Consider the following 9,625-nt stretch of genomic DNA (forward strand, 5'->3'; position numbering starts at 1 on the left):
TGTCCTATAGACTACCACGTATGTTATGTAAGTGATCTATATTACTATGGTTGCCCTATAGACTACCACGTATGTTATGTTAGGGATCTATATTACTATGGCTGTCCTATAGACTACCACATATGTTATGTTAGTGATCTATATTACTATGGTTGTCCTATAGACTACCACGTATGCTATTTTAGTTATCTATATTACTATGACTGTCCTATAGACTACCATGTATGTTATGTAAGTGATCTATATTACTATGGTTGTCCTATAGACTACCACGTTTGTTATGTTAGTGATCAATATTACTTTGGTTGTCCTATAGACTACCACGTATGCGATGTGATAATATTTGTTATTGGCTATTCTACCACGTCTGTGATGTAACGACGGCTTTCATTGGTTAAAAAGAGTGCTTTATTGAGCGATATACCATTCGCGTGCCAATAACCAATGCACAACTGTCAGACGGGATTAAAATATTTGACAGGCCTGTTATTTCAAAAATTTTCACGGATCTATAGACCTAAAGTTTTTGGGTCCGTGTAGTGAACATGGTTTATTAATTATTGACATTTAAAATGTACAGGTCTGAAGACAAAATGGTAAATTATTAATTACTTCTGTTTTTACTTCACTGAGTAGTGCCGTACATTTCACGATGTGTGCAGTGTGTGTATGTACTGTCAAGCGTTGCTTTCATGTTTTGACGAACGATGTCGATAGCGTGCCAATGTTTGATTGATTGAAATATAAACATCGTATCTGACGTTACACGTGTTCAGTTGTTTCTGGTCTGCAAAACGTCGTCTGCTTTCAAAAAGTCAAAGTGATGTGGAGCATTCGCCTACAGTGTACATACCGTGTGTGAAGAATAATGTTGCAAAAAGTAGCATCGGTCTGAACAGTGGTTGCAAAACACAGCTGTCCGGTGAAGTCGGTGAAGGTGAAGGTCGCGTCATGATCGGCCGGTCAGCGACTTTCCATCACGTCATGGCAACCAACTAAATATGCCGATTCATGTCAGGCCTATCGTATGATGTTGTATCACTGGCACTTCCACGAAAACCCGCTTGATATCGGTACGATGATGATGGTTTTAGAAGTAAACGTGATCCGGGAATCCAAACCCTACGCACTGAGAAATATTGGCGCGACATTGATCAAGTTAAAACGAAGCAACACGATCAAGTGATAAATCTTGCAGCACAAAAAAACAGCGTCTCGGGATTAGAAAATGTTGGGAAATTAATTAACTCAGGCCGAAGCGGCCTTCGTTAATTATTTTTACCAACATTTTCTCACCCTCGTTTTATATTCCACCATAATGCACGCACACATGTTGATTTTTCTTAAATAACCATGTATTGTTGGACGGTAGACTATGCGCATAAACATTCCTGCAAATGTAAACAAATCTATCCGTGTTAAATAGGCAAAATAGGAAAACTGCCAACAGGGTCAGAAATTATGAAAACACCGCGCATATTTTAGCATTACGTAACAAATGTTAGCTTGCGCATATGAACAACCCCGTTAAAATGATTAGATCATCTATATCACCTTGCTTATAATAGACGAAGGGACATTGATGGAGTATCAATACATATTTTCATTGTAGTTTACTTAATAGAGTAGATATAATTAGTATATGTTGGTTTATCATAGGGGAAATATAACGCTGGATTCGAAAATGTATGGAAAATAATCAACTCAGACCGCATGCAGCCTGCATTAATCATTGTTTCCAACATATTCTCACCCTCGTTATATATTTCACCATATATACGCGCACATACGTTGTTTATTTCTCAATTAGGTGTAGGCCTACATATCTGCTAGAAACTGCGTTGGCGAAATAACCGAATAAGCTTACAACGGATAGTAAAGACACCATGCTAGCTTGAACACAAATATGTATGACAATCTGGTATCGAATCATGAGTAGAAGCAATGTAATAGTTTCTTGTTATATATAGAAACACTTAACTAGGTATTGAAATAATCTTTTCCGGCTGTTACTTTCGTGACTTTTCTAATAGATATATTTCGTGTAAGTCGTTTAATAGTCCTCATAAATAGTTAATAGATAAAGAAAATCTGTGTCACAAAGATGTTTTATTTTGTTTACATAGTATTTACTCAACAACAGAGCATCGTTGTCTTGCCACAGTTTGTTGAGCCTCATTGTCGTGTTATAAACGGGACATAGTGGGAGATTTAATATATTTTTAAGAAATTTGAACATTTTCATAACTTAGCGTGAAGCGAAGAGTCAAAGGAAGCGAGAGGCATACTAATGAGATGTAACTATATGTTGTATAGCCGGTTTCCGCTGCTCTGAAATTTTCCACAAAATGAGAAATGAAATTGACAAGATAAAACTTTCGCGATCTGTAGATATTTATATATTTAAATATTGCGGATATGCCCTACGATATCACTTACGCATCCCGATGTTCAGTAAAAAAAAGTATACACGAATGTCATACTACTACAAGTAACTTGCTATGGTAACGTATTTACCCTGCGAATTACTGACACTACCAACCCTACGATATTAACCTGTTATACGGTAAAGGAGACACGTGACCAACATGATCACTGATTTACCTCAAAGGAGTACTTATTGTTACCTTAAAACGGTACGCAAGTAAGAGGGCCGCTACGTTTTAAATTCTCCAAATCAAGAACATGTCCCCAATGCTATGCTATCTCACAATGTATAGCAACAGTTACCTTTACAATTCAGTTTCATTTTTATCTTTTGATGTTTTGCAATTTGTTCAAATCTGCTCGTATTTAAAGAAAGATATACAAGCTTTTACGATTGAGCATATCCCTGTTCAGGCCGCGTGAAGTAGTTTCAGATGGAAAGTTTTGAAAAGAGGAGAAGAAATAGTAATGTATCATATAGTTGATATAATTATTGTGTCAGGGTAATGTATCATAGTTGATGTAATTATTGTGTCAATGTAATGTATCATATAGTTGATGTGAATATTGTGTCAATGTAATGTATCATATAATTGATGTAATTATTGTGTCAATGTAATGTATCATATAGTTGCTGTGAATATTGTGTCAATGTAATGTATCATATAATTGATGTCATTATTGTGTCAATGTAATATATCATAATTGATGTCATTATTGTGTCAATGTAATATATCATAATTGATGTCATTATTGTGTCAATGTAATGTATCATTTAATTGATTTAATTATTGTTTCAATGTAATGTATCATAATTGATGTAATTATTGTATCAATGTAATGTATCATAATTGATGTCATTATTGTGTCAATGTAATATATCATAATTGATGTCATTATTGTGTCAATGTAATGTATCATTGGTATATGTCATTATTGTGTCAATGTAATGTATCATATAATTGATGTCATTATTGTGTCAATGTAATGTATCATATAGTTGCTGTGAATATTGTGTCAATGTAATGTATCATATAATTGATGTCATTATTGTGTCAATGTAATATATCATAATTGATGTCATTATTGTGTCAATGTAATGTATCATTGGTATATGTCATTATTGTGTCAATGTAATGTATCATTGGTATATGTCATTATTGTGTCAATGTAATGTATCATAGTTGAGGTCATTATTGTGTCAATGTAATGTATCATATAGTTGCTGTGAATATTGTGTCAATGTAATGTATCATATAATTGATGTCATTATTGTGTCAATGTAATATATCATAATTGATGTCATTATTGTGTCAATGTAATATATCATAATTGATGTCATTATTGTGTCAATGTAATGTATCATTGGTATATGTCATTATTGTGTCAATGTAATGTATCATAGTTGATGTCATTATTGTGTCAGGGTTATGTATCATATAGTTGATGTTATTATTGTGTCAATGTAATGTATCATAGTTGATGTCATTATTGTGTCAGTGTAATGTATCATATAATTGATGTCATTATTGTGTCAATGTAATGTATCATAGTTGATGTCATTATTTTGTCAATGTAATGTATCATAGTTGGCGTCATTATTGTGTCAATGTAATGTATCATAATTGATGTCATTATTGTGTAAATGTAATGTATCATAATTGATGTCATTATTGTGTAAATGTAATGTATCATAATTGATGTCATTATTGTGTCAGGGTAATGTATCATAATTGATGTAATTATTGTGCCAATGTAATGTATCATAATTGATGTAACTATTGTGTCAATGTAATGTATCATATAGTTGATGTAATTATTGTGTCAATGTAATATATCATATAATTGATGTAATTATTGTGTCAATGCAATGTATCATAATTGATGTAATTATTGTATCAATGTAATGTATCATAATTGATGTCATTATTGTGTAAATGTAATGTATCATAATTGATGTCATTATTGTGTAAATGTAATGTATCATAATTGATGTCATTATTGTGTCAGGGTAATGTATCATAATTGATGTAATTATTCTGTCAATGTAATGTATCATAATTGATGTAATTATTGTGTCAATGTAATGTATCATAATTGATGTCATTATTGTGTCAATATAATGTATCATATAGTTGATATAATTATTGTGTCAATGTTATGTATCATAATTGATGTCATTATTGTGTCAATGTAATGTTTCATATAGTTGATGTAATTAGTGGGTTAATGTAATGTATCATAGTTGATGTAATTATTGTGTCAATGTAATGTATCATATAATTGATGTAATGATTGTGTCAATGTAATGTATCATAGTTGATGTCATTATTGTGTCAATGTAATGTATCATAATTGATGTAATGATTGTGTCAATGTAATGTATCATATAGTTGATGTAATTATTGTGTCAATGTAATGTATCATAGTTGATATCATAATTGTGTCAATGTAATGTATCATATAGTTGATGTAATTATTGTGTCAATGTAATGTATCATAGTTGATGTCATTATTGTGTCAATGTAATGTATCATAATTGATGTCATTATTGTGTCAATGTAATGTATCATATAATTGATTTAAGTATTGTGTCAATGTAATGTATCATATAGTTGATGTAATTAATGTGTCAATGTAATGTATCATAATTGATGTCATTATTGTGTCAATGTAATATATCATATAGTTGATGTAATTAGTGGGTTAATGTAATGTATCATAGTTGATGTAAATATTGTGTCAGTGTAATGTTTCATATAGATGATGTAATTATTGTGTCAGGGTTATGTATCATAATTGATGTCATTATTGTGTCAATGTAATATATCATATAGTTGATGTAATTAGTGGGTTAATGTAATGTTTCATAGTTGATGTAATTATTCAGTCAATGTAATGTTTCATATAGTTGATGTAATTAGTGGGTTAATGTAATGTATCATAGTTGATGTAATTATTGTGTCAATGTAATGTTTCATATTTGATGTAATTATTGTGTCAGTGTAATGTTTCATGCGCCGGACACGTATACCTGGTTCAATTTTATGTCCTATAGACGAGAAATTATTTTCACAAATTTGACACGCGCATGAACCATCCATTTCCCCACAGCACAAACTTGTTGTTTAGCCAATAGTGTTTGATAGAGACCTGTGCTGGAACTCCTGTATCGATTACAGTACATCTGTTACCGTCGGCTAACACGCGATTTCACAGTTTGTACACAAGCACAAACATTGCTGATAAAAAGGGCAAATAACGCCCAATTATATAACAGATCTGGACTAATACACTTCACTGAGACGGCTTGTACTTCATACGTGTCATATAGAGATACTGTGTGAAATACTGTAGGTAAATATCATCTACATGTTTGAGCTATCTTATCGATCCTCCTTTCTATGTAACACACGTATATGCTGATATAAGTTACACCGGGATCATGTATCACATTTTATTTTCGTGTATTCCTATTTTAGTCGAAAAATGTACTTTCCTGTTTCAACAACTTTGTATCTTAGTAAATCTGTATTTATGTAGATATTTTGTATCATTATTTAGAGTTCAACGAAACAGATATATTACAGTTTCCTCAGAGTGCGCAGCACGAGTGTAAACATATCAAATTAATAGCTAAAGGTGAAATATATTTGGCACTATATGAAGACACTTTCAGATAATCTGTTTATAACAATTTTTAATAAAGACCTTTTCCGGAACGCGAAATAACACATCAAGCTGAGAATACTTTAACCGCTAGCATGTCTAGACAATCCTACAATGTAGGCGATAAAAGTCCTACACGAAAAAAACTTATTTTAATAAAGTAGGCTCTTTAGTTCATATTTTTGTTAGATTATTATCAAAGTTTAATTATCTAATAAAAGTCCCGTCATACAATTATGTCAAGCGCCTAATCTAACATGGTGGGGAGTGTTGTGTCCCTACCTATCCTGCTGTTGTATTCCCTCTCCGAGCTTCTCTACGTCTTTTCGTGTCTACTGTTAGTGGTGTGCCATTTTAGTTAACATTTTATCTTGTACGTATAGTGAGATCTGTACACGCCGAATGACAAATGCTTTCCTTAAGGGATAACCAGGATTAATTGTTTGGTATATACCGTAAACCACAAAAATAATCATGATTAGCCCCTATAATTTAATGTAAAAAGACAGATAACAATTTATCAGTTCATAGGTAATGAATATTTATTTATTCCTGACAAAAACAAAGTAATTATGCACAAAACTCAACATTGCGCAGTAATGTTATCGCCAAGCAACATCAGCCAATCAGAATTACAAAGATCGCGCCTAACATTTTGGTATACGACGTCATCATTTCTTGTGTTGTCTGTGTTTTGGCTATACAATATAACCTAAAAAAAGTGCAGCATTGGAGGAATAATCATGGTTTCTGATACTTACAGTTAAACTGCGTTTCCTACTGGCTTCCTTATAAAGAAGAGTTTGGATAGGTACGAGTCAAAGTAATAGCATCAATACTCCAGGGGTGACGCACACTTACCTTCTCTGCAGTACTGGACTATGTCATATCAAAATTGACTAGTTTGATCTATTGATATACATCAAAGAATCGTGTGACAGCACAACGGTAAAAATGACTAGCTAAATGTATGAAATCGGATGTCGCTTCTTTGTAATGTTAAAAGACTAGATATAGCGTAGCGATTGGTCAGGTTTTTTTTCACCTGAAACCAATGAAGTTGCTATCTTTGTGCCATCATTTATATATATATATTACATAGTCCAGCGGTGCAGAGAACGTTAATGGGCGTCAATTCTGGACGTTCAAGGAATTCTGTACTAGTAAACATATAAATGTTTAAGGTAAAATGACGGAAGAGAGATGCACTATATTGTTTTAAAATCAAGGCAGGAAAAAATGTAATTCACAATTTTATATCAATTTTTTTTTCAATGAATTTCATTTTTAATGATATTTGTAATCGACTTTGCACCTGCTTGCCTTATATATCATATGCATATATAAGTCATCTTCCAAATATACCACCTTCAATTCATCCGAATGACATCGGCAATGCGATCTCCTATCTGACATACACTGCCAATTCTACTTAGCACCAATCCTTCTTCAAGAAAAGTTTCTTATGTCCAGAATATAGAATTCTTTGAAACATCCACTCCACTCGCGGCCAAATCATATATGACACAAAAATGTGAACTTGAACTAGTTAGAGGATGCTTGCCCCTTAAATACGTTACGAAAGCACTTTTTTCATAATGCTTTTTAAAAAGATGGGATTTATGGACTTTAAAGCTTAGTTACACTTATATAAATACCTGATGATTTTTTCCTCTCACTTGTATATCATATGTTTAGTATGTGTCTGTAATTGTTAACATACTTGCGTTAACACCACAATGTAATAGCGTTTTGTACAAGTTCATACGGACGTAGGGTGTGATTTCAACAATAAGTCATCACTGAGACATTAATGGGAACGTTAACTTATATATATATATTTACAAATGCGCTGCAACCCACTATATGAACATTACCAGCAGAAATGCATTTCATTTGAGTATGGAAGCAAAACACTATCGTGATGTATCACGTGGATTATTTATGACGTCATGGATTAAACTTGGTCAATGAGAGTCTTGTCGCTTCGCTTCGGTTAACATGTAAAATGCCCCTACATCAAACACTCAAATGACTACGGTTATTTTTTATTGGCGCCAATTTGATTAAAATAGGGCTGTTCCGCCAATGTCGTTAAAGGACGACGCATAAACAAATCGCAGTAAATGAATATTATTATCTAAGATCAAATAAATAAACTCAAACATTTGTTCTATAGTAAAAATGTAAATATATGGATTGAACGGCGTTTTTTTTAATTTTCATGCTGGTATAAGCGCACATATTAAACATGCAATATTGACGTAACCGATTTGCGTTCATACCGGCATGGCATTAAAAAAAATCGCCGATCAATCCCTAAATACTACTGTATTATTTTTGATGTAGATTATTGTAGACCACATCGTTTTTATTATTTTGTACGTTGGTCACTGTGAAAATCACTTAATCTTCGCGAGCTAATTTAATCATTCGTGTTGATTCGCGTGGAGAATTATTGCATATCAAAAATGAAAAATAGAAAGTAGTTATAGTTCTTTTCACGGGTTCAAATTCGCACGAAGAGGGACCGTCGCGTTAGTATATATATATGCAGACACTACAGAATAGTACAGAAGATTGATGATGTATGGTTAACCTAACTACGCATGCACGGGTTTATAGTGAACGTATAAGTGATGACGCATGTACTTTTATCTTTTTTTTTAAAATAATATATTAAAAATATTTTTTTTACCTTTTATGGATTTTTTCTACTCATGAATGCATATATCGTCAATGCTTGTATTAAATTAAAGACTCATGCCTTTTTATTCTGATTTATATTCATAGTCATGCATGCTCAATACGATCCTACTCTCTTGTGATGTAATAGCTGTCTGTGGTCGAAGTGGTCTGCATCAATTGGGACAGAGGATTGGACACACTACTAAACCATATCCAGAGGTCTATCTGATTGGGACAGAGGATTGGACACACTACTAACCCCTATCCAGGAGTCTGACTGATTGGGACAGAGGATTGGGCACACTACTAAGCCTATCCAGGAGTCTAACTGATTGGGATAGAAGATTGGACACACTACTAAGCCTATCCAGGAGTCTGACTGATTGGGACAGAGGATCGGACACACTACTAAACCCTATCCAGGAGTCTGACTGATTGGGACAGAGGATTGGACACACTACTAAGCCTATCCAGGAGTCTAACTGATTGGGACAGAGAATTGGACACACTACTAAACCCTATCCAGAAGTCTATCTGATTGGCACAGAGGATTGGACACACTACTAAACCCTATCCAGAAGTCTATCTGATTGGGACAGAGGATTGGACACACTAATAAACCCTATCCAGGAGTCTATCTGATTGGGACAGAGGATCGGACATACTTCTAAACCCTATCCAGTAGTCTATCTGATTGGGACAGAGGATTGGACACACTACTAAACCCTATCCATAAGTCTATCTGATTGGGACAGAGTATTGGACACACTACTAAACCCTATCCAGTAGTCTATCTGATTGGGACAGAGGATCGGACACACTACAAAACCCTATCCAGAAG

The 9,625-nt window shown here is 33.3% G+C and overlaps 1 protein-coding gene across 1 annotated transcript in view; it reads right to left on the minus strand.

Moving 5' to 3' along the window:
* The window catches only part of LOC110441462, a gene marked incomplete at its 3' end in the record, with an annotated part of 33,988 nt that extends 27,549 nt beyond the window's left edge, over positions 1-6,439 (minus strand). Inside the window, exon 1 of the mRNA XM_021484616.1 lies at positions 6,379-6,439. The remainder of the gene's footprint in view (positions 1-6,378) is intronic.
* Between the last annotated feature and the right edge of the window lie 3,186 nt (positions 6,440-9,625).

This window comes from Mizuhopecten yessoensis, unplaced genomic scaffold (genome assembly GCF_002113885.1).
Source record: "Mizuhopecten yessoensis strain PY_sf001 unplaced genomic scaffold, ASM211388v2 scaffold715975, whole genome shotgun sequence".
Classification (NCBI taxonomy): Eukaryota; Metazoa; Mollusca; class Bivalvia; order Pectinida; family Pectinidae; genus Mizuhopecten; species Mizuhopecten yessoensis.